At 45.4% G+C, this 27,165-nt stretch overlaps 1 protein-coding gene and 1 pseudogene across 2 annotated transcripts in view; both read right to left on the bottom strand.

The window, feature by feature from the left end:
• The window catches only part of LOC147454300 (pentatricopeptide repeat-containing protein At2g33680-like), a 46,704-nt gene extending 25,197 nt beyond the window's left edge, over positions 1-21,507 (bottom strand). The window contains exons 1-3 of one of the 2 annotated variants that reach the window (XM_086516314.1): positions 21,282-21,507; positions 20,238-20,351; positions 20,099-20,149 (exon numbers count right to left, since the gene is read on the bottom strand). The gene's annotated coding sequence lies outside the window, so the exon portion shown is untranslated. The remainder of the gene's footprint in view (positions 1-20,098; positions 20,150-20,237; positions 20,352-21,281) is intronic. The other variant, XM_086516313.1, reaches the window with a different exon arrangement.
• On the bottom strand, positions 17,403-19,991 carry LOC147454301 (uncharacterized; annotated as a pseudogene).
• Positions 21,508-27,165: the final 5,658 nt, after the last annotated feature.

Genomic DNA, 27,165 nt, shown 5'->3' with positions numbered 1-27,165 from the left:
ACCGCTCTACCTATATCTTTATAGAGTATACTAGCACGTCCTGCATAGCTAAATGCTCTATCTCATGAGCATGGCGAAGCTCACCCCGGAAGGAGACATGTCTTGTATCTCACTCAAAGCATGCCAACAACAAAATCGAGACCATGCCATTTTGAACCTCAGATACATACATAGGATATACCAAGCCACTATGGGCTCCTCTGTAAATCACTAATGAACCGCCAATGCATCTTGAAAGACTACTCTCTAAACAATATCTAATACCCACAATATGTTAACTGTCTCATTGACATCAAACTCTATCTCAACTGAGGAACATAGCGCAAATGTCGTAGCGTATATGATGCATGTCACAAAGTGATGACGTGGCGGACAGCAGAAACCCTAATTTCTGCCAGAAACCCTAAAATTCCTGCAAACCCTAATTTTTGCCAAAAACCCTAAATTCCGGAAATCGCGGAGGCGGATTATTTTTTTAAAAAAAATTATTATTTTTTTTTGGAAAATGATGAGCGACGCGCATTTTGCTTTTGCTTTTTTTTTATAAAAAAAAAAGAGAAAAGACTCTCTAAGAGAGAGAGAGAACTGATGCTTTTGATTTTAAAAGCTTTTGGGGCTCTGCTTTTGGGCATCCCTTGTAACCTTTAAATTAGTGGTGAGGGCCTCACTTCCCAGAGCATCTGGACGCAGAGTCTGAGAGTGAAACCCTAACCGCTCTCTTGTACTTTGATGATTGATTAATACAAAAAGAAATACCGAAAGGGGCGCCAGTCTTTGGGGCCAATATCTCTAGGCACGGAACTCCGCCGGGCCAGTGCAAATCTATTGTGATCTGTGAATTGTTTTGAAGTGGTTATTTGGTGCTGTCGCGGTTGATTCTTGACTTGGAGTGTCCAAGTTTGTTACAATGCACCATTGGGCAATGGTGGCAAACAAACATCTCCTGTACCTGCAATAGCAGACGATGAATCATAGGACAAGTGCACACAACCAAAGCTCCCACTAGCGATGGTGCTACACCAGTCACAATGTGCTGTGACATGAAAAATTGCATCCTCACCTAGCAACCAACATGGAGAAGTGTCACCTCTCAAAGACATGTATGCAAGAGGAACATTAAAGGCAAAGGTGACATCATCATCACTGGCATATGAAGCCATCGTTCTAACATGTGTCAAAAATTGTATCTACATTACGTATAGATCCCGCTGTTGTCTCATACGTCTAAAACAATAGTGACTTATGGTGCCATGTGTGACCACAATGCCAACATTGCATGTATTAAAAACTGCAAGACCTTCGTCTCTCTCGAGTCATCACTGTTGACTCTAAACTATCAAACATATGTCAAGAAACTATGGGAGAAAACATGGGAGAAAAATGTTAGAGTCTCCCCTATAAACTGAGTAGAAAACTCAAGCAAAATCTCAACCATAGACCATGCAAAACTGGCAAAAAAGTGGGTGATAACTCGACCACTACACAATTATGAAAAGCATGATCAATTGCATTAAGACCGATGCTCACATATGCATAAAACCAACTCCACAATCTGCTATATGCAAGCACACAATCTGGGACAAACAGATCAATCGAGTGTAAAGCACATAACCATATACGCAAGTAGTGAGAAAACAATGCTCAAAGCACATCCCAAGTAGGAAACTGTCTGTAAAAAATTGCAAAAAACCTGTGGCTACTTGTAATCTGTAGTCATACAAGCATATGCAATCCTCACTCCTGCAAGAGTGGGTACAAGAGCACTAAATTGTGTCCAAGCTGACAAAACCTATCAAAGTGGGAGTCAAAACTCAACCACTAAACCATCAGAGAGTAAAACTGAGTAAAACTGCAGATACACATGAAAAATGGCGAGAATTTGGGAAAAATCCGACAGAGTTTTCCCCAAAAAATGAGTGAAAACTGAAAAAATCTCACCAATACTGCATAAAGCATAGACATGCACTCAGTGTCTCAGTAAACAGATCCACAAATGGTATACATACACTAGCAAAACCCTCGCAAATTGGCTCACTCCTGAAGGAGTAGCTGTATGGACGTGTACCTGTCCAAAAACTCTGTAAACCTAGTGCCTGCGAGCTATACCTAGCTCAAGCTGTATTCGCAAATGCATACAAATTAAATGTACAAAATTGTGTTGAAAACTACTCTCTGAACTGACCCACATAGTCATACATGTGCACAATACCTACCCCGCTTTGCAGTGCAAATGATGTGCAACTTCTAAGCAAACCGCCTAGAAAATGGCGCACACTACCTCGTTGATTGGTAAGCACATCGACTGAAAACCAGACATATAACACAACCAACGGCATGTGGTCGTAAACACTATCCAAGATTCGAGCTCGCTCAAGAGAAAATCGCTCCCAAATGGTCTGTAGGAGCCGCTATGTGCCGGTGTGTGCCATCAAAGTTAGAAACTAAGGAACCGTCAAAGCCAAAACTGCTAGATCGACAGGATACTGGGGGATGTCCGTCAGATCAAATGCGCACTGTAATGGCACATGGGAGGTGAATCGCTAGCAAAGCTACGCTAGAACATAGCCAAATCACTTTCGCTATGTCAAGGCCAAGAAAAAACATGATCGATGTCGTCTTCTGTAGTCGAAAGGAAGCAAATGCCAATGCCGTAGCCATCGATGCCAAGAAAAAATGCGAAAGCCATAGCCATGTTGTTGCCGGAGGAGAGCTGATTTGATGTCCGGGGGAAAATCCGAGTGTACTCACCCGTCTCGCACACGTCTATGTGTGTGCGTGAGCGCATGCCAAGAGCGCACATGCCCTCTCAGCGACCAAGAGAGCTTCCAAGCTTGCTCTCTTTCTCTTTCTCTCTTTCTACTCAAGAAGAGAAATCTTGCTTTCTATCTCTCTCCGAGATACTCAATGGAGGATTTTCTCTTTCTCGTCCTCTCTTGCAAGAAGTGTGTGTGAATGCGCTCTTAGAGAGTCTTAAAGAAAACAATGTTTAATTCTTCCTTTTCTGTGTGGCTCTCTATCGATCTCCCTCCTCCGAGGTGTGTGTGTGTGTTGGAGGGTGGATACACACACAATTGCCTTGCTTCTAATTTCTTAAATGGTCTAGCGTTGTTGATTTCCTTGCATGTTATTGATAATCCAAGCAATACTTGTTATCAGCTGCAGATCAAGCCTTGCAAAGCTTTGCATTCAATTTGTGAGCTCAAGCTCCCCTCAATTGCTTCAAGCTCCCCTCGATTGCTCTGATCTCATCCTCCCAACAATCTCGGCTCGATTTTCTGCACAGTCTCTGCAGATCTTGATTGTGTGAGCTTCAAGCTCATCCCCCTCTCACAACGCTACCCAATAGCATCGATTTCTACTGGTCTACACTTGTTCCAGTTGCACTCCCAATGGAGCTTCTAATGCGCACTCGATTCCCTATTGGGTTCTCAGCAACTCGCCTTGCTTGCTTACTCAAGCTCACACACCACATTAAAAGATGGTGCTCCTACAGTCTTACACTGCTCGGCCTCAATCTGCAGGTTTGCTCAATTTTCACAGAGCTGGCAAATTCTCACCTCCTCCCAAGCCTTTGCTTGCCTTGCCTGCTTTTGAACTGCCAACTAATTCTCAATAGCAATGCTTGATTCTGTGAGTTTGCTAGCCTTGCTTGAAGCAAGCTCACATATCTCGGATCCTCCTGCTTCAAGCTCAAAGATTTTCCATGTGCATCCAAGCATCAAGATGCTCACCTACCTACAAAATCCGTGCAGATCCCCAATTTAGATACCCTTTTGAAATTCTCCAAGCCCGAGAGGGTTCGAGATCTCGCCCCGTCCTTGCCAGGTCCTCATCGAAATGCTCCAATCTGGTTCCACCGTGCCAGATCTCCTACTGCCAACCTCATGTTTGAGCTCCAAGCTCCGCCATAACCAGCAAGCTTTGTCGCTTTTGTGCCGATCACCGTCGTGGCTATGTACCCAGTTGAAGTGCGCATATACTATGCGTGTTCGGAGAGCGAGAAGAGAGAGAGAGAGAGAGAGAGAGAGAGAGAGAGAGAGAGAGAGAGAGAGAGAGAGAACACACGATGTGGGGTGGAGCAGAGTGGCAAGCAGTAGCACTCACTCATTCTTCTATGTATGAAGAATAAGTGAGTAAGTGGGACGTTGGAGAGGGGGAATGGGGGAACACGCCCGGCACAAACACAAGGGCCTCTCTATAGCTCAGGGTATCCACAACACCCCTATCCTCTCGGAAAACACCTTCAAAAACACAATTCACACTAGCAGACCACTGCCTGCTCAATTTCCACTGTTCTCACACTCCACAAACCCACCACACACGCACACCTAATGCCATGGTCTGTCTCCACCCTTACACACGCTCACAGACGCTCAATCTCACTCTCACACCAAACACCGTCGGTCCGGGGGACACACTCTGCACAGCCGGCATCGAGGGGAAACACCAGAGCAGGAGAAAGAGAAGGGGGAAAAGGGGAAACAACAACAAGACGGGGCAACAATGGCTCAATTGCACTTCACCAAACATGTACACATGCTTACACTGCTATCACCATGGCCATTTTCAGGAAAAAGTTACAAAGGGGTTGATGTATCAGAGAACTTTGCTTTGCAGGCTTCAAACGACACCCAAAAAGCACCTAAGTTGACTAAAATTTGATCTTTATAGGGAGGGGCCTTTAATTTTGGAATTTACATTTTAATTGGTCCATTTGGCACCTTGATTTGGCATCTTTTGGAAGGGAAAAACCGCTTTACTTTTTTCCTCTGCTCTCTCTTTCTCTCTTTGCACTTGGGGAGGGGCATTAGCGAGGTCGCTATTGCCCCTAGGCTTTTTTATTATTTTTTATTTTTTTCCTCATTATTTTTACCCCTTTGGGTCTACCCTTTGCACTGCTCCTTTGGCCTAGCTTTGACCCTCTTTGTCCGACTCCCTCCAACCTTCTTTCTCTCCATTTCTCTCTCCTCCTTCACTTTGGTCCCGGCCTTGCCTTTTGCCTTGGCTTGCCCTGGCTCCATTGGCTTTGAAACTATTCGCTTGGTCCCTCTTTTTGATTTCTTCAATTGGGCGCCCGGTCAGCTCCTCATGGCTTTCACCTTTGTTTGACCGGCCTTGAAATGGCCCCCTTTGACTTGCTCCTTGTCCTCCTGGCGGCTTCGGGCCCTCTCTCTCTCTCTCTCTCTCTCTCTCTCTCTCTCTCTCTCTCTCTCTCTCTATATATATATATATATATATATATATATATATTATATATATATATGGGGATTGCCCCCTTGGCATTTGATCTCCTTTATTGGCCTCGGCTGCTTTACTCTGCCGCGGGACCCCTCCCCTCGGCTACCAATAGCGATGTCACTATTTGGGGAGGGGGGAGACGACTCCTCTAAAAAACTGGGCTCCGAGGGCCGCGGGAACGGATCCCGTCTTGGATACTGCCATGTCATCTGACTACCACGTGGGCCACTACTCCTCACGTGGGCACGGCACTGCGCCCCCCGTCCTGGCCAAAACCCCTAGCTGCTTGCGCTCACGTGCCCTCTCTCTCTCTCTCTCTCTCTCTCTCTCTCTCTCTCTCTCTCTCTCTCTCTCTCTCTCTCTCTCTCTCTCTCTCTATATATATATATATATATATATATATATATATATATATTATATATATATGGGGATTGCCCCCTTGGCATTTGATCTCCTTTATTGGCCTCGGCTGCTTTACTCTGCCGCGGGACCCCTCCCCTCGGCTACCAATAGCGATGTCGCTATTTGGGGAGGGGGGAGACGACTCCTCTAAAAACTGGGCTCCGAGGGCCGCGGGAACGGATCCCGTCTTGGATACTGCCATGTCATCTGACTACCACGTGGGCCACTACTCCTCACGTGGGCACGCCACTGCGCCCCCGTCCTGGCCAAAACCCCTAGCTGCTTGCGCTCACGTGCCGCCTCACGCCAGGCACAACACCGAGCACCGCGGACCCCATAGTCAACGAGAGGGGGAGCTCTCTCCCTCCTTGCTTCATACACCAAATGAGGACGCCCTTTGGGTCATATAGCCCACCAAACTTTCTTGCTTTCCCACATACGGGATTAATGGCATCCACGTGGCAGATTTCAATGAACTGCCTCCAAAAACCTGAAACACTAAGTTTTTTCTTCCAAAAAAACATCCCCAAAGCCATTTTCTCTCCCCTTGCTTGCCATGCCTGCCACATTCTGGATCGGGGTGGGATTCTCAAGCCGTAAGGCTCGGCCAAAGCTTTATCATACCGGCCTCAAATCACCAGTACTCGACCGCGTCCCGAGATTATTGGGGTTGCAAACCGAGGCCGTCAAAACCAAAAAAAATCATCTGCAAGCTCACCACCGCCAAATCCTCCCGTTTTCTCCAGGCCGTAACTCGGTGCTCGGGGCTCAGAATCACGAGCCGCGACTTCCTACTGACTTCACTCAGCATACTCTATATGCTTGAACCTTGTCGAGGCCCAGAAAATGCCACATGGCGCATCCTCCAGTACAATCAACTTGGCCCATAACTGGCCCCCAAAAAAATTTTAACTGATCATAACTTGCTAACAAAGCTTCGATCTGCAATTCGAGAAGAAATGCATTCTCCATAATTCATGCTCTATGCATGTATCCACTAAAATCAGCATGGGTCCACCTGTCCCCAGCTGTCCTGCCCGTCGGAGATCTGCTACACCTTTTATCTTTGAACGGCAATATCTTGAGCACCGGGGCTCCGTTTTACGAGCCATCTGGACCGGCTTCTAGAGCACACTGAACACTACATTTCAGAGCACTGACTTGGCATTTTGGGTACCTTCACCAGTCATTCCAATTGAGGTAACTTGGAGCTGTTTTAGCCTAAAAGCTGCATTGGGCATACACTTCCGCTATCCTTTTGCTGCCCAGGATCTTGGCACTTGCCCTAGCCTTCTGCACTGCACTTGCCTGCTACCTTGCCTGGCGTAGACCATTTCCTAGCTTAGACCAACTTTGGTTGTACCATCATTGCCCAGCCCCCTCGTCGAACATTTATGTTCGACCAAAAGCATATGTACAAAACTTTTAAACTGGCACACCAAACTAACGGTTAAAAGCACTTGCAAAACTATAACTGTATGTACAAGCTATGTACAAAAGCTTCATCTCCTTTCTCTCGCACACCGCATGCTTTAGGTGGGTTGCCAATCCCCCTTGACCACAATTTGATGCACCTGGGACACTAGATCCCTCTCGAAATATAGCTTAAGCCACACACCATTCACCCTGTTCCTAAGAAGCTTGCCATTTGCTCTTACCAACTGATAGGTCCCATTCAAAAAGGCTTTTTGCACTTTATACGGACCTGTCCACTTCTTTTTGAACTTCTTTTGGAATGTAAAATCCAGGTAGCTTTCGTACTTCATGACGAGGTCTCCTTCTATCCTCTTGTCTAGCAGACTCTGATTGAATTTGACAATCCGCTTCTCTTTGCTTTACGTAGTAGTCGACCGCTGCCTCTCTATCCATTTGCAAAGCCTCCAAACTGGCTATCCGATCTTGTAGAGCCTCTTGTTTTGAGTGGCATTGACACGCCACATACCCTTCAAAACACCTAGCTACACATGCACCGGCAATATAGCCTCCTTACCATAGACTAGCTCGAATGGAGTGAATTTTGTAGCTACTTTATAGGATGTTCTATACGCCCACAGACACTTCTCTAGATTTGTTTCCCATTAAGTTTCCTGCTTGTACACGTACTTTGTTAACATTTTGACAATTTAACCATTACCACTCTCGACTAGACCATTGCATTGGGGGTGATAAGGTGAGGAAAACCGATGCTGAATCTTTAACTTTTCCAATAATGCACTCATGAGCTTGCTTCTAAACCCCTGACCCTTATCAAAAACTAACACCCATGGAACACCAAAACGGAAACAGATGTTATCAAACACAAACTGAGCCACCATAAGGGGCATTTACTTCCTTCATAGCTTTAGCTTCGACCCACCTGGTAAGGTAGTCAATGGCTACCACCACGTACTTCTTACCGTAGACTTTGGGAGAGGACCTATGGCATCGAGACCCCACTTCTCGAAAGCACTTTGTGCGATGATGGCACCTTGTGACTCCGCTATCAGTCGTCTTTCACCTATAGTCTGACACTCATGGCACGTCTTGCACTAGTAATGCACGTCCTTCACAATGGAAGGCCACTAAAAGCCTGCTCTAATCACTTGAAACAGAACTTGGTCTTTGCCCTGATGTCCACTTTCTTCGTGGCATTGTTTCAGCACCATTCCTATCTCTTCTTTGTACAACATCCTTCTAAGCACTCCGTCATGCCCATACTTCATGAGATCCTCACCTACCAATGTGAATTTGCGGGCCTTTTGCACCACTCGTCTCTTCTGTAACTTGGACAAACCCTCTGAACATTGCCCTGCACTCAAAAACCCTTCAATCTCCTTTAGAGTCTCCCTACCTGCATAAGTGGTTGGGGCCACGTATAGACCTGCAACATGCACCTGTACTTTGCTACTTGCTAACTGATCCGCCTCTTGGTTCTGCTCTCTTCTCATATGCTTGAATTGAACCTCTTCAAAAAGACTTCAGCATTTTCTTGATGGAAAAGAACCAATGCTTCAAAGAATCGAGCTTTACATGCCATTGGCCTAACAGTTGCTTGATGACTAAGAACGCCTTCACTACCAACCTTGAAATGCCGAACTCTACACACTGCTTTAAACCCAAATGCAAAGTGAGATACTCTGCCTCATTATTGGTATGGACATCCTCCAAATCATACGCCTTCAAAAATATAGCTTTATCGTGTGGGTCGTGTATCACCACACCTCCTCCTGCCTTCTATACTACCCTTCGATACGCTCCGTCGGACCACATTGTAAAAGCATCCTCCAAATCCGGCTCCTCCTTAGCTTCATTTCGCACCACTCTTGGATAGGCCGGCAAATCGACGGCCTTGCTGACAAGGATGTCTGCCAAGTGAGACCGACTCATGTGATCTACCTTGAACTCAAACTCGAACTCTTGTAGCTCCAACACCCACTTTATAATCTTCCTTCCTGGCTTCAAATGTAGCACTACTTCTGGCAATAGATTATTAGCTGTCAACACAAAAAACTTGCGCACAATTAAATGCACCTTAAACTTCCTGCAAGCGAAGACCAGAGCCATCACCCATTGCTCTGCCTCGGTGTAGATAGCCTCTCCTGGGCTAATCACCCTGCTTTCAAAATATATCGGCTTGTAGCTTCTCCCTACGTTTTGCAGTAGAACCGCTCCAATAGCAACTGTGCCCGCCGTCATAGACACATAAAAGTCGTCCTCTCGATTGGGAGGACACACTGCTGGCAACTGACACAAAATTTCTTTGACCCTATCAAAAGCTTCCTGAGCTCCCTCATCCCACTCATAATCATGCACTAGTTGAGTCCTCTTTTGAAGAGGATGCACATATTGCGACAACATCCAAAAGAAACGTGATAGATACTTCAACTTATGAACAAACGAAGCTAAACCTTGAGCATCTGATGGTGGCTCCATCAACACCAATGCCTTCACCTTTTCGGGATCAGCCTCTATACAGTTTTGCGACACCACATGACCCAACAGCTGCGCTCGAGGCTGTGCTAGCTTGTACTTCTTGGGGTTTAGCTAACCTCCTTCTTCATCAAGCCTTTGAAAGTAAAACTGCAGATTCGATAGGTGTTCTAATCTTGAACTATAGCAGCCGATATCATCCATGAAGACCCTAATAAATCAGCCCAGGTATGGACCAAATACCCTGTTCATCCAATCTTGGAATGTGGCATATGCATTCATCAATCCGAATGGCATCCTGCGGTAAGCGAAACAACCCCATGGAGATATGAATGTGGTCTTCAAGTGCAATCCCTATCTGAAAGTACCCCGAAAAGCCATCCATAATCGAGTATCTTTCGTGCCCGGCCACCTGGTTTAGGATTTCATCTTGAAATGGCAATGGATAGTGATTCCTCTTGGTCGCCGCATTCAGTGGTTTGTAGTCAACACACACTCTCCATTTCCCATTCTTCTTAGGGGTTATGACCACTAGTGAGACCCACTCTGACTCTTTCACAGGGTAATGATGCCTGCATCCAGCAACTTATCAATCTCCTACCAAAGGGCCTCCTTTTGGATTTCCCCTAGTCTTCTCAGCTTCTGTGCTTTAAGCCTATGTCCCTCCTTAAGAACAATCTTGTGCTCTACCCCTTTTGCACCACGTAATTGCTTGTACTCCATTGCAAGCAGGTTTGGATAGGAATCAAACAGTTCAACATAACCCTCCTTTTCACCCTTGGTCAAATCTCCACTTAACATGCTTGAAACCTCCTCTATGCTTAAACCATGAGCTTGAGGCTATATACCTTCCTCTTTAGGTGGGGAGTCATCTATGGTGACTCCGAATAAGTCTACATCTATCTTCAACATGTCGTCCTTGCTCTCCTCTTCCTCTGTGCTAGTATAGCCTTCATCTAGCTCGTCTGTTTCGTATTCGTAGCTCGTCGTGTCCCCGGGGCAGTCACTTATCAAAAGACCCCTATATCACGTGCGTTCAAGCGGTAATTAATAATACCCCAATATACATACTATACGTACACTGTGAGCCTATTTAAAAAACCCCATCCCCCTCTGTCTGTATACATTTTTATACATTTTGGTCTTTTAATAATCCTCTCCGGTTAACTCACGTGATATCATACACATTCTAAAAAGTGACCGCCCTGGGGTCGTGTCGCCCTCATCTTTAATTGCCATAGGACGATAATTGCTCTTCTTGGTCTTTGAATCAAGCACAATCTGCCTTCCCCTCTCTTTGTCAGGCAAGGTGAACACTTTGCTCTCCCAATCTTGCTTAGCACCTATTGCCAAAAGCCATGGCCTACCCAAAATGATTGGATAAGCATTATCCCTTGCTTTCATCACAAAAAAGCCTATCAAGCACTCTATGCCCATCACCTTGACCTTCACATCTTGAGCCACACCCAGACATCTAGCCTTAGTATGGTTGGCCATCCTCATGCGCACATTCGACTTGACTATTGCCTTGGCTCCTGTCTCTTTCATGGCTACTTCTGTCATGATGCAAACTTGCGCTCCACCGTCTATCTAGGCCTGTACCTCCTCTTTTCTATAACAGCATCCACCAGCGGAAGAACATCAGTGGGGTTACCTACCCTCAAAGCCATGTTTTGCACCGCTTGCACATTTCCCTTAGCTCTCGGTAGCCTGGTGCTAAAACTTGTGGACGACTGCCTCCTTAACTTTGGATTTAAAGCTAACAACTGACCAAAAGTAATGTTTGCTTTTTGATTTTGAACATCACTTACCAGATTGTACTCTGGATAGCCACACCCTAATTGGAAATCTGTCTGTTTGATTTTGTGATGCCTCCTTCTTTTGCTAGGCTCAGGCTGCTCTCTACCTTCATACACCTTCTCTTTGCCTTTGCGAGCTCTGGTTTCCCGCTCTGTTTCTGTCTCTCTCTCAACTCTTGCTCTCTTATTGACCAAAACCTCAACATTTTGCTTATCGACCCCTATGATGTTCACTCTTGGGACCTCGCCTCCGTTTGGCGGAGCTGGCTACACAGGATTCTCCACCACCTGCTCTCTTGGACCATTGAATTGCCCTTGACCTCAACCTCTACCAAAAAGCGGGTAGATGCCTCCTCTTTCTCTTTGTGGTTGAGGACAATCAAGTGTATAGTGCCCCTCTTCTCCGCAATTGTAACATCTACTTGGTAGCGGCCTTGCCCTGCCCCTTGCTCCTCTTGGCTGTCCTCTGTCCATGACACTGAGCCGCAACTCCTGCATTTGCTCAGACAAACCTTGCACCATGCGTACCCAATTTTGTGGCACAACGGCTACACCTTCGTTTCCATGATTTTCTTTGTGCATAGCCTCTCTTGGACTCTGTGGTTGGACCCCGGGGGATTCACTATTAGTAATGGGGGGATGTCACCTGCGTGCATCAATATTAGAGAAACCCCCCTATGTACGGTATCTTACATGCTAACCTACCTCCCTACATACGGACAAGATACGGACGTTCTCGCAATGAGCCATCCCCCCTCACACGGATTTTGTACGGAATGTAATGACCCACTATTTTATGTATACTAGTAACATAACAATTTAGAAGCACATGCTATTGTAAAAATATACGATGAACTACAAATGAACAGCAAGTGTACAGTGTCGTGTCGTGTGTTTTCATTTGCAATAGATGTTAAGAGAACAAACCATGAAAAACAACAAATATAATGAATACTAAATTAAAATAAACCAATCGTTTCAATGTAATTTGTCAAAAAACGATTAGCATTTATCTTGTAAACTGATACAAATCTCAATCTCAAACCATATGATAGTAGCCACCTACTTAGTAGGCTTCCCACATGGGATTTAAGGCACACATATGAAACGGATTGTTCTTTAAATGACAAATAATGCATACTCTTAAACAACCATAAAAAGCTTCACTCATCAAATCAAAACACATTACAAAACAACCCATTAAAAGATTAATCTTTTTGAACAAAAACAATTATATGTAATATGAATGCACGTCTATACTTAAACAAAGTGAAACTTTTAAAAAAGCACAATCTGTATTTAATTTTGAGTTTGTACATAAAATATAAATCTTAAAAATTTTGCCAAAGTTTCCTTTGTACAGAGACCTATTTCTCAAAATAAAAACCAGTACACCCTTTTCTTGGGCTCCCACATGGGATTTTCATCACATAATTTCTTTTTGCAAAAAAATTGTCCACCTCATCTTGGGCTCCCACGTGGGATTTAAGGATTATCTTACACATTAAAATCAAGCACATTTTCAACAAGTCAAAGTAATCTAACTTCAAAGTGGTGGTATGACCTGCATATCATAGTACATAAGAAACCTCCAATCACAAAGTCTAATCACATGATTACCAAAAGGCAATGTCCACATCGATAGGCGATCATGTACAAAATAAACACAAAATGAAAATATAGAAGTAGCCTACCAAATTAACTTAAGAACCCTCAAAATCAAACTATATTCCAACTGTTAGTATGTCATGCTTCTCATACTACACATCAACAAAATGACATGTCCATGTCATATGGCTGCCATGTACATAAAATACATAAATCAAAACATCAAAATGAAATGTCTAAACAGAGTTTCCTAAACGAAGTGCGCATTCCTTAATCAACATTTCACTGGTCCACATGCCATGTCGGACAAACATCTTTCATACCACCCAAAATTGTGAGTATCACTAACTTGCAAGATCTAGGCTAGATTTTGAGCTTGCCTTGAAAAAATTTGACAAAATGTGACAAGATTTAGTGTAACTACCGATAGATGCTTCAAACTATGATCTAAAAGCCGATTTAGTGCATCGGACAGGCAACGAGAGACTCAGGGAGTCAACAGCGTTGATGGTTGCAATGGAAGAAGTCGGGACTCGACGCCAGCTCCAGCAAGTTGGGACATCAAGACTAAGTGTCACTGAATGATCAGCAGGTCAAGACTCGGACGCCATAGCTAAAGCCTAAGGGCATTGAGCAGGCGAAAATAAGTCACGACTAAAGTGAACTGAGAACTCTCTCTGCATCTGGCAATCGCTTCGCTTGCAATGTGCTGGCCTCCCATCGTGAGCGTCAGCACGAACTCCTCCTCGCATCGTCATCATCCTTGCCGAAGAAGTCTGAAAAGAAGAAGCTTAATAAGATGAGGCCCAAGAAAGCCGTTGAGAACGCGAACTTGCTGCGGGAGGCAGAGCTCAAAACTACAAAACAACTACAAAACAAAGGCCTCAAAGCAAGCAATAACAGATTTAACTGATCAATAGAGAAAAGCTAGCTTTTTTATAAGATGTAGCTATAGCAGAAAGAAAAAAACGTCGTTCCAGGTATACAAGACACCATCAACCAGTTCGGTAGGATTAATGGCACAATGTTGAAGACACTGCCACTATAGAAGCTTGCATCATAGTGTATAGACAAACATCTCAAGCATAGAAACAATATACAGTTTACAGATCAACATTAATTGAAGAAAGTTTGTGGCAAAGCCTTGCTAACTTGAAACAAATTTGGAATCCAGCACTGGCTGGGAGTGGTGAGCGTAGATCTAAAGCCAATGTCTACCAAGTGAGAGGGGATACTAGGAAGCTATAGAAGTTAGAACAACAGCGGTGAAAATTTCACTTAAAGAAATCTGACAACCTTCACTGAGGACAGATCTGAATATTGTTTTCAAACCTTCACTGAGGCAAAATCTGAAAATTGTTTTCAAACAAGACGATTACACATGCTAGCTACATTGTCAAATATAAACAAAACTGACAACAAAATCATTATAACAAACATAAATGGAACTGTAACATCGGAGAAATGGCAAAGAAGGCATGACAAAACAACATTTCATATAATAAAATAGAATAAAGAACGATAGAACATAATCAATGAGCTCCGCGCCTTCGGTGTAGTGACCCTTGGCCCAGTTGTTGTTGCCAGCTCCGGACTAGCCAAAGACGAAGTTATAACATCGGAGAAATGGCAAAGAAGGCATGACAAAACAACATTTCATATAATAAAATAGAAAAAGAACGATAGAACATAATCAATGAGCTCCGCGCCTTCGGTGTAGTGACCCTTGGCCCAGTTGTTGTTGCCAGCTCCGGACTAGCCAAAGACGAAGTTATCTGGGCGGAAGATCTACCCATAGGGACCCGTTCGAACACTAACCATAGTACCTAACTCCAGATCCATGAGCACAGCGCGAGGCACGTAGCGCCCGCAGCTTGCCTCGTTGTAGTACACATTCACTCTCTCTAGCTACACGTTAGCATCACCGATGTATGACCATGTGGGATCAATGCCGAGCTCTATGCATACCACCTCCCAAAAGTTGGCGTCGATTTGGCTGCCTTTTGCACCTGTTTGTGCATTCACAACTTCTGTGACAAGGAGGTATCCACCTCATAAACTCGGTCCAAGCAATCAGCCAACTGAAGTCGCTCGATTGCAATCCCCACATTATAGAGCGACTCTTCGCCCCACTGCCTTGTTGGTCGCTATGCGAACATCGTTCATCTGCTGCCTCGCTGCACGGTGTCTAGTAATTTCATCTTAACCAGCATCGGCTAATGTCACGTGACGCATCCAACCCTATGTGTCCGTGGACAAACTACACCATAACAGGGTTTCCGTCAAGTCCAGCCAGTCTAGATTAGAAGTGATCTGGCACTTTTGTGAGTCTATTCGTAGACTCGTGCATGCCCAATCACTTAGTGTAGATGCATATCCTCTAGTTGCACACCGCATAAGCATAAGCATTTCCATCAAATTCCATCAGAGTCAGTTTGGGGATTTTTCCAGTGACTTTATCCTATTTTTCCTATTTTTGACATTTTTCACTTATTAATTTAAGTGACTTCCCAACAAAATAAGGGAAAATTGGGTAAGAAAATATATAAGCAAACCCAAGTTAGCACTCTTATGAGCAAGGAGCACAACAGGCCCCCAGGCAGCAGGTACTCCCCCTCTCTCAACAAGACCCTCTCCAAGCATTCCTTGGCGAGCCCCTCCCCATTCAGCCCAGCGTTTTTGTGGTGCCATCCTCTTTTGTAGCCTGGCGTTTTGTAAGGTGCAGCGGAATAAATGTTGTATTTTCTCAAGATTAGTGATCTTTATTGCTCAAGGTTCCTTTTAGTTCTTAGGGAAAGAGAGAGCTTTCCGTCTGTAGAGTGCTGTGGTCACGAACAAAGTGAGTGGATTGTGCGTGCAAGTGAATGAGACTGAGAGGAGAGAGAAGAGATACGACACCGAGAGGTTGTAAAACCCTCCTCCGAAGGCCCCACTCTCGTCGGCGAGAGTGGTCTACTTGATTGCACAAAAGCGTACAATGCGAATGCAATGGACTAATGCAATGGGACTATGCCGATGACGACGACGGTGAGGACAACGGCGACTTTGGCTGAAATCTGTGACTTTCTTGGTGGCTGAAAATGACTGTTTCTCTCTGTTTTAATGGCTGAAAATGACTGTTTTTGTCGAGGTCGAAAAGGTGATGGAAAACTCTGCTGTCATCTGCTCTTTGGCTGCGTTTTTGGATGGAATTTCCTTGCTGAAAAACGCTGGGACAGCAGAGGGTTTCTTGCTGAAAATTGCAGGTTTTCAAGTGCTTAATAACCCCTTACCCGGCTATGGTGATCTGCTGCAAGTTGCTTGATGAAAACGCTGATTTGGCTGAGGTGTGTCTGGCGTTAGTGGAGGCCAAAAAAGCTGATGTGACCAAGATGAAAAAGGCTAGCCTTCACTACTTGCTGGCGATCTCTGCATGGGAGGAAAACGCTAGGGCAGCCAATAGATTGGGCGATCCCAAGTTGAGGGTGATGCGGGGGAATGGGCCTCACCAAGATGCTTGGAGAGGGTCTTGCTGAGAGAGGGAGGGAACACCTGTTGCTTGGTAGCCTGCTGTGCTCCTTGGCTCATCTGCCAATTTATGCTAACTTGGGTTTGCTTATAAATTAACTTACCCAATTTGCCCTACTGAGTACCCAACAAAAGTCACTTAATAAATAAGTGAAAAATGTTAAATATAGGGAAAAATAGGCTAAAGTATCTGAAAAATCCCCAAACTGACTCTGATGGAATCTGATGGAAATGCTTATGCTTATGCCTATGCAACCAGAGGATATGCATCTACTCTAAGTGACTGGGGATGCATGGTCTACGAATAGACTCACAAAAGTGCCAGATCACTTCTAATCTAACTTGACTGGACTTGACGGAAACCTTGTTATGGTGTAGCTTGTCCACGGACACATAGGGTTGGGATGTGTCACGTGACACGTTTCCACAAGCAACACAGCAGCAGCAGTCCCCAACCTAGCATTTTTGCTATCGTCATCCACCCCCAATCCCTAGCGTTTTGGGATCGCCCTCAAGGGACTACAGCCAACTAGCATTTTCAGCAATAAAGGGCTGCAGATATCAGCATTTTCAGCCAATGTTAGCAACCTACAAAACGCAACCAGAGACCTGCAATTGGGCAACGTTTTCAGCCTTCAGTCGCCGCATCAAACCAGCGTTTTCGGAGTCAAGGACAGCAGTCATTTTCAGCCTTAAAAACGCAGCCAAACCTGCGTTTTCAGTCGCACAAACAGCCCCTAGGTTTTGGCAGATTTCAGCCCTAAAGTCGTCATCTTCGTCACCGACATAGTCACGAGTTGCATCAGTCCATGCATCATCATTGTACACCTTTGTGCAATCAATAAGTAGACCACTCTTGCCGACGAGAGTGGGGCCTTCGGAGGAGGGTTTTACAACGTCTCTGGTGTCGTATCTCTCTTCTCTCTCTCTCTCAGTCTCTCAACCACCCTTTTCATTGCATCGCCCTGTCGTAGTGATCTGGTCTCTACTACCCTGGCTATTTTCATGCACACTCATGTTGCGCTCCCACTCGATGGACAACCCGCTTTGTCGAGGGGGAACGATCGGCCATCCATAGACTGCCCCAACATGCTGTTCCACTCATGCCGACATATCTCACCACACGTCTTAGTTGTTCACTGGTCCCCCCGGCTCAGCCCGATATACCATGATTGTTGTGCATCCCCGACCATTTAATCGTGTTCCCGGCTGCCGGGTATGGTATCGAGTACACTTTACCCGCCTCGCATCCTCTTGTAATCCGCCTCATCGAGGGGGAATCCAACGGCCATATGTGGCCTACTGTCACGTGACACATCCCAACCCTATGTGTCCGGTGACAAGCTACACCATAGCAAGGTTCCCGTCAGTTGAGTCAGTTTAGATTAGCAGTGATCTGGCACTTTTGTGAGTCTATTCGTAGACCGTGTATGTCCAGTCACTTAGCATAGATGCATATCCTCCGGTTGCACACAGCATGATCATCGGAATTCCCATCAGAATCCATTAGCATCAATTAAGGGAATTTTCCAGTGCATTTAGCCTATTTTCCTATTTATTGGTATTTTCACTTACTATTTTTAAGTGACTTTCCAACAAAAGTAGGTAGGGCAATTTTGCTAAGTTAATATATAAAAAAACCCAAGTTAGCACTTTCTGGCAGAAGAGGCAGCAGGAGGTTCCCACTCAATAGGCAACTTCTCAGCAGTACCCCCCAGAACCCCCCAACGTTTTTGGACCTCCTTCGCGGGGATTCCCAGCAGAACCATCGCCTTGAAGTTTCCCTCTTCTAGCGCTTGTTCCCCTTGCAGATCAGCCCCATCCTCGGAGTTTTCCCACGACAGAATCAACCCCAGCTTTAGCATTTTTCTAACGCTAGACCACCACCAGCCCTCAGCATTTTTGTGGCAGATTCTCAGCTTGTATAATTCAGCCCTTCAACGTTTGCTGCAACATATCCAGCAGGTACGGATCAGCCTTCACTAACGCTAGGTAACCACAACAGACCAGCGTTTTCTTTGCTGCCACAGTTCAGCGTTTTTGGACCAGCCATCTCAGCGTTTTTAATCATCAGATTTCAGCCTTGGAGAACCCCAGTTTCCAGCCTAGACTCAGTAGCAGATCAGCCCCCAAGAAGGTTGCAGATGCTCCCCCATTTTCAGCCATCAAAATGCAGCCAAAACAGTCATTTTCAGCCACCGAAACAGTCCTCGAATTCAGCGATTAGAAGCCTACAGATTTCAGCCATCGAGTCGTCGTCGTCATCACCGTCGTCGTCGGCGGCATAGTCCCATTGCATCAATCCATTGCATTCGCATTGTACACCTTTGTGCAATCTCTCAGTCTCATTCACTTGCACGCACAATATCCACTCACTTTGTTCGTGACCACAGCACTCTACAAGACGGAAAGCTCTCTTTCCCTAAAGAACTAAAAGGAACCTTGAGCAATAAAGATCACATATCTTGAGAAAATACAACATTCATTCCACTGCACCTTACACCTACATTCGAACCAACCCCTGCTGATCCATCTCTTCCTTCGCAATTGCTACCTCAGTGGCCCACTTATCCTGCATCATAGCCACCTTCTCAAAAAGCTAGGTTATTCCTTGCTCTTGCCGACGGGGCTCATCCTCCAACATTGCTTTCTTTCCTTCAAGTTCCTTCCTTGTTCTCTTACTTCCCAACCGCATCGAATTTACATCCCTGTGGTAAATCTCCATAGTCCTTGAGCGAGTTTGAGTCAAAGCATGCATAGCATCTTGCACCACATCCCAATCATATTCCGGTTCTTCTCTGCTCCATCCATCATAACGTTCAACTAGACGGTGCATCGCCCTTTCAAAGCATAAGGACACAACTTCCACATTGAACCAAGCCTTTAATGAGGCCATCTCGACAAGCTCTAATACCAAATGTTAGGACCCAAGTGCATACATAGCATCAGAGGGCGCAATACACTGAACACGAGCTCAACAATAGCTCAATAGCAAACTAGGGCCAGGTCTTTAGTGGCCGGCAACACCCATGGATCCAAAAACAATAATCAAGTAGCGAGTGAGGGACTAACTCTCCTCGACTCAATAAGCCAACACGGCTTTACAATACAAATGATGGGGGTTCGGAGCACTGTGGCTCACCCTTCAACTAGCATACAAAACGTGGACTCGAGACCCACTCGAGTGACCCGTTAGAGTTAAGAATGCAGACTTGAGACTTAGAATGTAGAGTGTTAAGAATGCAGACATGAGACTTAGCCCTATTTACAAAACTGTCTTGGGCAAGTTGATATTCAGAGGACTCCATGATATCCACATCTGGAAAACTTTGTCTTGACAATGCATTTCATGTTAACTGATGCGACTATGTAAAATGCAAGTGAGAAACCTCCGTTTCTAGACTAACTCTAGTGATTATTGGAGCTGGGCATTGGCTGCTGTTGCACTGTCGACCAACACCCCCTCTTTAACACACTCCCAAAATCATCTTCAAAAGTGCAAGGGATCATCAACATATTTATAAATTCTTTACCAATTCACATTGACTGACATAATACAAACTCATATCTTATGCAGGTGAGATGTGCATTACTACTACTTGCAGATCATGAATTCTGGCTTCTAGTAAGAATACCTTAAATCTCCGAGTCTGAACTTCTGCTTCTTTACTCTGACAAGACAATAGCTAGAACAATCATTATGTAGATAGAATCAAGACAAACATGGTGAAAAGACTTAGCTGCAGTCTAAAAACTCCGTCAGCCAGCCATTACCTTTCTTGCTACTGCCATGCCAACATACTCCTCATCAGTTTCTGAATGTATGCTCTGTTTAAAATGTTGCTTGAGCTCATGGATAGCAACCAAAGCCTGGTTAACTCGTCCAGCCTTCAAAACACACACACAATGCTCATACAAGTTTCTCTCTCTCTCTCTCTCTCTCTCTCTCTCTCTCTCTCTCTCTCTCTCTCTCACACACACGTTTTGTGCTCTCTTGCCCTGTGTTTGCAAGGGAGGCTTGAAGCTAAGTGGAACACTGTTACATGGTAAAATGCAAACATTCTTTGACTTAATTTTTCTGCTCAGCCCAAGGTTGCTGAAGTCCAGCACCCCCCCTTTCCCCTTCAAGCGAGCCACTTCAGAGACAATTGTAGTCTTGGTTTGCTCCCATCCCTCAAGATCTGCTCACGCCTAATTCTTTCACTTGTCTAGGAGCTATTTTGGCAATTATACATCTATCTGGTGAATTTCCCCAACAACACACATATTGGGAAAATCCCCAGAATGATACCATAGGTAGGGGACGCAGCTAAAGTATCCCTCTTCGATTCTTGGCAGCTTCAAAAATCAGCCTTTGGAAGCACGGGCACCATCTGACGCAGGTGCATAAAAATGGTTCGATGTTGCCACTATCTTTGAAGGCTTGACTAGATGACTTGCGAGTAAGGTCTGGCAAACTTGAAGTCATTACCACACCTGAATCTTAAGCTTCAAAAGCACAAACAAATGAGAAGGAGCCCACAAACCAACTGGCTAGCTGCATCTGACAGAACCGTTCTGTACACGGACAATGCCTTGTAGAAGGATGCTCAGGGCATGTGCCCTGAATGCAAGATGAAGGCAAAGTGTAATGTTCAAAATTGAGTCGATGGATACAAAACTCAGAGCTCAAATGCAGTGTTTTGGCCTGATTCTGACCAGTACGAGGACATTACATCATCCATAAAAGTGAAAGGGTTCAAAGCCGAAAAATCAATGCCGCACGCATCAGAAACGTGCATGGGGCTGTGTGTAATCAGGGAGAGCATAGGGAAATACCTGTGATCCTGGCCACTGAAGGAGATGGAGCAGGGGAGGAGGTGAATCTGGTTAGGGGCAAGGGTGGAGCAAGAGGCCTTGGCGATGCGAATGAGGCCCGTGCTTCCTTCTGGGACTGCCATGGCTCTGCTTTTGGCGGGAGAGCTCTCAAACGTATGACTCTCAACGATCCCTGCTTCTTTGGGGAGGTGGGAAAGGCCCACGTTGGGGCAGTCTGGCCCATCCGATCGCTTTTTGAATTAGGGTAGGGTAAAACCCCCAGTTTTAGAACTTTTAAGCGGGGCATGGTCAATCTTGAGTACGCAAGCATCAATTTCAATTCTCAAGAGCGCTACATATGACGGACCATGGGCGGAAGTTGAAAAACAAAAGCCCACTGTTACGGTAATGCGCAGAGAAAATGCGATAGGCGTTCGTTGATCTCAAGGGTGAAAATGTGTAAAAATTGAATTAGTACAATCAGGGCTCCATTTAAGCCTCGTCGCGGACCATATTTGAACTCAAAACCTGCGAATGGCACGTCTCCACGTCAGTTAACTTAACCATTAAACCCACATCCATTGGTGCTAGAATTGGGGTAAGCTAATTCTATAAAGTGAAACCCACCCCATGACTAGGCTCTTTACCCTAGGTGTGAACTAAATGTGAACATGTGCACCACACTAAGTTTGGTGTGAACTAGATGTGAACTTGGGAGGGTATGTGCACCACACCAAATTTGTTGTGAACTCGATGTTAACTAAGTGTGAACTAAATGTGAACTTATCCACAGAATGCGAACTTATCCGCGGACGATGTGATCTATAAACATGGTGTGTATATGTACATTGTATGTATGTATATATATATTACACACACACACACACATAGTATGTGATCCCCCCCCCCCCAATGCCCCCTCCCTTATGTATACGATATGAGTATGAAATAATGAGGGGCTACCCCTATTGTATATGCTTATGTACAAAATTCAAAAACCCCCCTCTTGTACACTCACGTGGTACCGTACGGAAAAACACAGTGAATCCCCCAGGGGTTGAACAGGGGCCATCGTCTAGTAGCCTAACACACCCTGCCCTATCTTCTTCTTTATCTTTCTGCTCTTTGATCGTGCAATCGCTACCGCACCATCGTAATTCTCTGGGCTTTCGAAATCGACTTTTTCTCTCACCTTAGGGTGAAGACACGCCATAAACATATCTAGCTTGAAGTAGTCTCCATTAGCCAATTGCATGGCCGTCGCTAGTTCTAACCAACACTCTTCAAAATGACCGAAAAACAGATTGAATTCTTCACTTACATCTTGCTTAAGCGCCTTCAGCTTCACATCCATCTCGACTGGGGACGCCTCTTTGCGAAAGTCATGAAGAAACCTCGCCGGTATAGCCGGCCATGCTTGCCTCGGCTTGCCTTCCAACGCTTCATACCATACTTTAGCTTTACCACACATCACTAAAGGAAAAGTCTGCATTTTGCTATCCTCGTTCGGCATATGCAACGATAGTATATACAGCTCAAAATCCGGCATCCACTCGTCTGGGCTCTCTTCGCCTATGAAAATCAATCCATAGCTTATAGCTGCCATGACTTGCAACGCGAAAAACAACTTCTTTTCAATCAACTGGGAGCAATCAACGTGCTCCTCCGTGGGGGACACCAGAAGATGGAGAGGGTGAATGGGGGAACACGCCCGGCACAAACATAAGGGCCTCTCTATAGATCAGGGTATCCACAACACCCTTATCCTCTCGGAAAACACCTTCAAAAACACACTTCACACTAGCAAACCACTGCCTGCTCAATTTCTATTGTTCTCACACTCCACAAACCCACCACACGACGCACACCTAATGCCACGGTCTGTCTCCACCCTTACACATGTTCATAGCCGCTCAATCTCACACCCTCACACCAAACACCGTCGGTCCGGGGGGGCACACACTTCCGCACAGCCGGCATCGAGGGGAAACACCAGAGCAGGAGAAAGAGAAGGGGGGAGGGGGAAACAACAACAAGACGGGGCAACAGTGGCTCAATTGCACTTCACCAAACATGTACACAAGCTTACACTGCCACCCATCACCATGGCCATTTTCAAAAAAAAGTTACAAAGGGGTTGATCTATCAGAGAACTCCGCTTTGCAGGCTTCAAACGGCACCAAAAAAGCCCCTAATTTGACTAAAATTTGATCTTTAGAGGGGGGGGCATTTAATTTTGGAATTTACATTTTAATTGGTCCATTTGGCATCTTTTGGAAGGGGGAAACCGCTTTACTTTTATCCTCTGCTCTCTCTTTCTCTCTTTGCACTTGGGGTGGGGGGGGGGGCATGCATTAGCGATTCGCTATTGCCCCTAGGCTTTTTTATTATTTTTTATTTTTTTCCTCATTATCTTTGGCCTAGCTTTGACCCTCTTTGTCCGAATCCTTCCAGCCTTCTTTCTCTCCATTTCTCTCTCCTCCTTCACTTTGGTCCCGGCCTTGCCTTTTGCCTTGGCTTGCCCTGGCTCGGCTGGCTTTGAAACTATCTGCTTGGTCCCTCTTTTTTATTTCTTCAATTGGGCGCCCGATCAGCTCCTCATGGCTTTCACCTTTGTTTGGTTGGCCTTGATATGGGCCCCTTTGACTTGCTCCTTGTCCTCCTGGCCGCTTCGGGCCCTCTCTCTCTCTCTCTCTCTCTCTCTCTCTCTCTCTCTCTCTCTCTCTCTCTCTCTCTCTATATATATATATATATATATATATATATATATATGGGGATTGCGCCCTTGTCATTTGATCTCCTTTACTGGCCTTAGCTGCTTTACTCCATCGCGGGACCCGTCCCTCGGCTAGCAATAGCGATGTCGCTATTTGGGGGGGTGACTCCTCCTCTAAAAAACTGGGCCCCGAGGGCCGCAGGAACAGGTCCCGTCCCGGATACTGCCACGTCATTTGAGTGCCACGCGGGCCACTACTCCTCATCATGCGGGCGCGCCACCGCGCCGCCCGTCCTGGCCAAAAACCCCAGTTGCTTGCGCCCACAAGCCGCCTCACGCCAGGCACAACGCCGAGCATAGTGGACCCCATATAGTCAACGAGAGGGAGAGCTCTCTCCCTCCTCGCTTCATACACCAAATGAAGGCGCCCTCTTGGTCATATAGCCCGCCAAACTTTCTTGCTTTCCCACATAGGGATTAATGGCATCCACGTGGCAGCTTTCGATGAACTGCCTCCAAAAACCTGAAACACTAAGTTTTTTCTTCCCAAAAAACATCCCGAAAGCCATTTTCTCTCCCCTTACTTGCCATGCCTGCCACATTCTGGATCAGGGTGGGATTCTCAAGCCATAAAGCTCGGCCAAAGCTTTACCATACCAACCTCAAATCACCAGTACTTGGTTGCATCCCGAGATTTTGGGGTTGCAAACGGAGGCCGTCAAAACCAACAAAAATCATCTGCAAGCTCACCACCGCCAAATCCTCCCGTTTTCTTCAGGCCGTAACTCGGTGTTCGGGCCTCAGAATCACGAGCTACGACTTCCCACTTACTTCACTCAGCATGCTCTATATGCTTGAACCCTGTTGAGGCCCAGAAAATGCTAGATGGAGCATCCTCCAGTACGGTCAACTTGGCCCATAACTGGCCCCCGAAAAATCTTCAATTGATCATAACTTGCTAACCAGAGCTCCGATCTGCAATCCAAGAAAACAGGCATGCTCCATAATTTGTGCTCTATGCATGTATCCACTAAAATAAGCTCGGGCCACCTGTCCCCAGCTGCCCTGCCCGTCGGGGATCTACTACACCTTCTATCTTTGAACTGCAATATCTTGAGCACCGGGGCTCCGTTTGACAAGCCGTCTGGACCGGCTTCTAGAGCACAATGAACACTACATTTCAGAGCATCGACTTGGCATTTTGGGTACCTTCACCTGTTATTCCAATTGAGGTAACTTGGAGCTGTTTTAGCCTAAAAAGCTGCATTGGGCATACACTTCTGCTATCGTTTGGCTGCCCAGTATCTTGGCACCTGCCCTAGCCTTCTGCACTGCACTTGCCTACTGCCTTTGCCTGGCGTAGACCATTTCCTAGCTTAGACCAACTTTGGCTGCACCCATGTCCAACCTCGGGCAAAGGCATAACGCTTTTACCCCAACAACGTGCGGTGAATGCAGGAAGAGGAAGAAGGAGAAGGAGTCTAACGTGTGTGGGTGGAGTCAGTCTCAAAATGAGGAGCTCCTTATTCTTGGTATATGTACAAGAATAACGTCATTGTTAGTGGGCGGGTGCCCATAGCCTGGGCGGACGGGCAAGGCATAGAGGCTTTTACCCCAACAACTTGTTTTTTTTTTTTGTCATGTACTACTTTGAAAGCAGTCTTTTCACATGTGTTGTGGATCGCTTGTGATGGTGACATGAGCTAGATATGGATTTATGATCCATTGGATGTATTTGAGGTGGTCCAAGATGGTTTGGCCTTGATTGTGTCATTGACGTGTAGTATGTAAGAGACGAGACACGTCTCATTTGTGAGTGAGCGACAATATGATCAAGTGATAGTGCATGCAGCTTTGTAGGACATGTCACTAGACTTTGCAACGGTAAAGGTGGAGCAAGATTGCTCTAGTGAGAAGAATTTGTGTAGACAGAGGTAGAGCAGCTCGGCTCCGTAGAGAAACACACAGAGATGACAAACATGGAATTACACTCATGCTAGAGGTTGATAAACTGATGTAGGGGCACATGGTTCCAACTATGGATGAGAGGGACATAGCCATCCTTGTGTCGGTGATAAAACATTCAAACGTGATGAGTAGTCTTGATGATGCAATGTATGCAAATAGCGTTGAGGAGGGTCGTACAACCAAGGTTGCATAGATTTCATTAGCATTTGGGCGTCTCATCTATGACCTACTAGTGTCGAGCTCGACCTAGCAACTACAGTGGGAGCATTTGTAGTAAATATTGTTAGTCGTACGATGACTAACACTAGCATGATGTAATTTGAAGCTATACAAACCATGCAAAGATGTCTACAGGATTTTCATGCAAGCTCTAGGGTGGATTTGCACACTCGCCTATCACTAGAGTCGATACGGCTATATGTAGATCAAGTGAGCAAGCCAGTGGGTGTAGGGTGAGAGATTGTCTCACCTATTTCTTGTACATATGAGTAGTTTAGCTAGTAGGATCTACTTATCCCCTACTTATCAACACATCCCCCTTTAAGTGCAAGTATGTTTTGGGTAAAGGTCGCATGTGCCTTGCCTTGAGGCTAGACGCTCGATCCCCGACTGCTCATTGACTTACTAACCATTGACTTTATTATTTCTACATAAAAGAATAAGGGGTCTCACTCATTAGTAGTGAGTAGCTCCACCCACTCTATGTGTTCTTTCTCTCTTTCTCTGTGTGTGTGTGTGTGCGCACACACACACATCACATTCACATACCCTTCATTTTCCAATTTGCCAAAAGGCTGAATGTTGGAGTTCTTATTTATTGTATACTCACAATACATTAGCCTCCTTTGTGTACCTATGCTATACTGTGTTGCTTTTGCAAACTATCAAAATCAATTCAGATTATGATTAATGCTTTTTAGGATGTCGATTGTCTTGAGCTCCGATTTCCACTCCGCAAACCTTAATGTGTAGCTTTGAAAGCTTTTGCAAGCTTTAACAAGCTCACACTGAGATTTCTCACTCTCCTGTAATCAATCGACCTTGCATGTTGTGTTTCCTTCTCTCCAAATTTCCACTCTAGAACCTTAATCCAAAGGTTCCTTAGTGAACCTTAGCCTCCCAATTGAGGCTCATGCACATGCGAGACTTCATTGTCTATCTACTATGGAATTTGATGATGCCATCAATGTGTGAGACCCTACCATTGTTGCAAATCTCTCA

This window comes from Adiantum capillus-veneris, chromosome 7, assembly GCF_014529385.1.
Source record: "Adiantum capillus-veneris isolate H3 chromosome 7, ASM1452938v2, whole genome shotgun sequence".
Classification (NCBI taxonomy): domain Eukaryota; kingdom Viridiplantae; phylum Streptophyta; class Polypodiopsida; order Polypodiales; family Pteridaceae; genus Adiantum; species Adiantum capillus-veneris.
The sequence above is the reverse complement of the archived record's forward strand: the minus strand, read 5'-3'. Positions and strand labels throughout refer to the sequence as shown.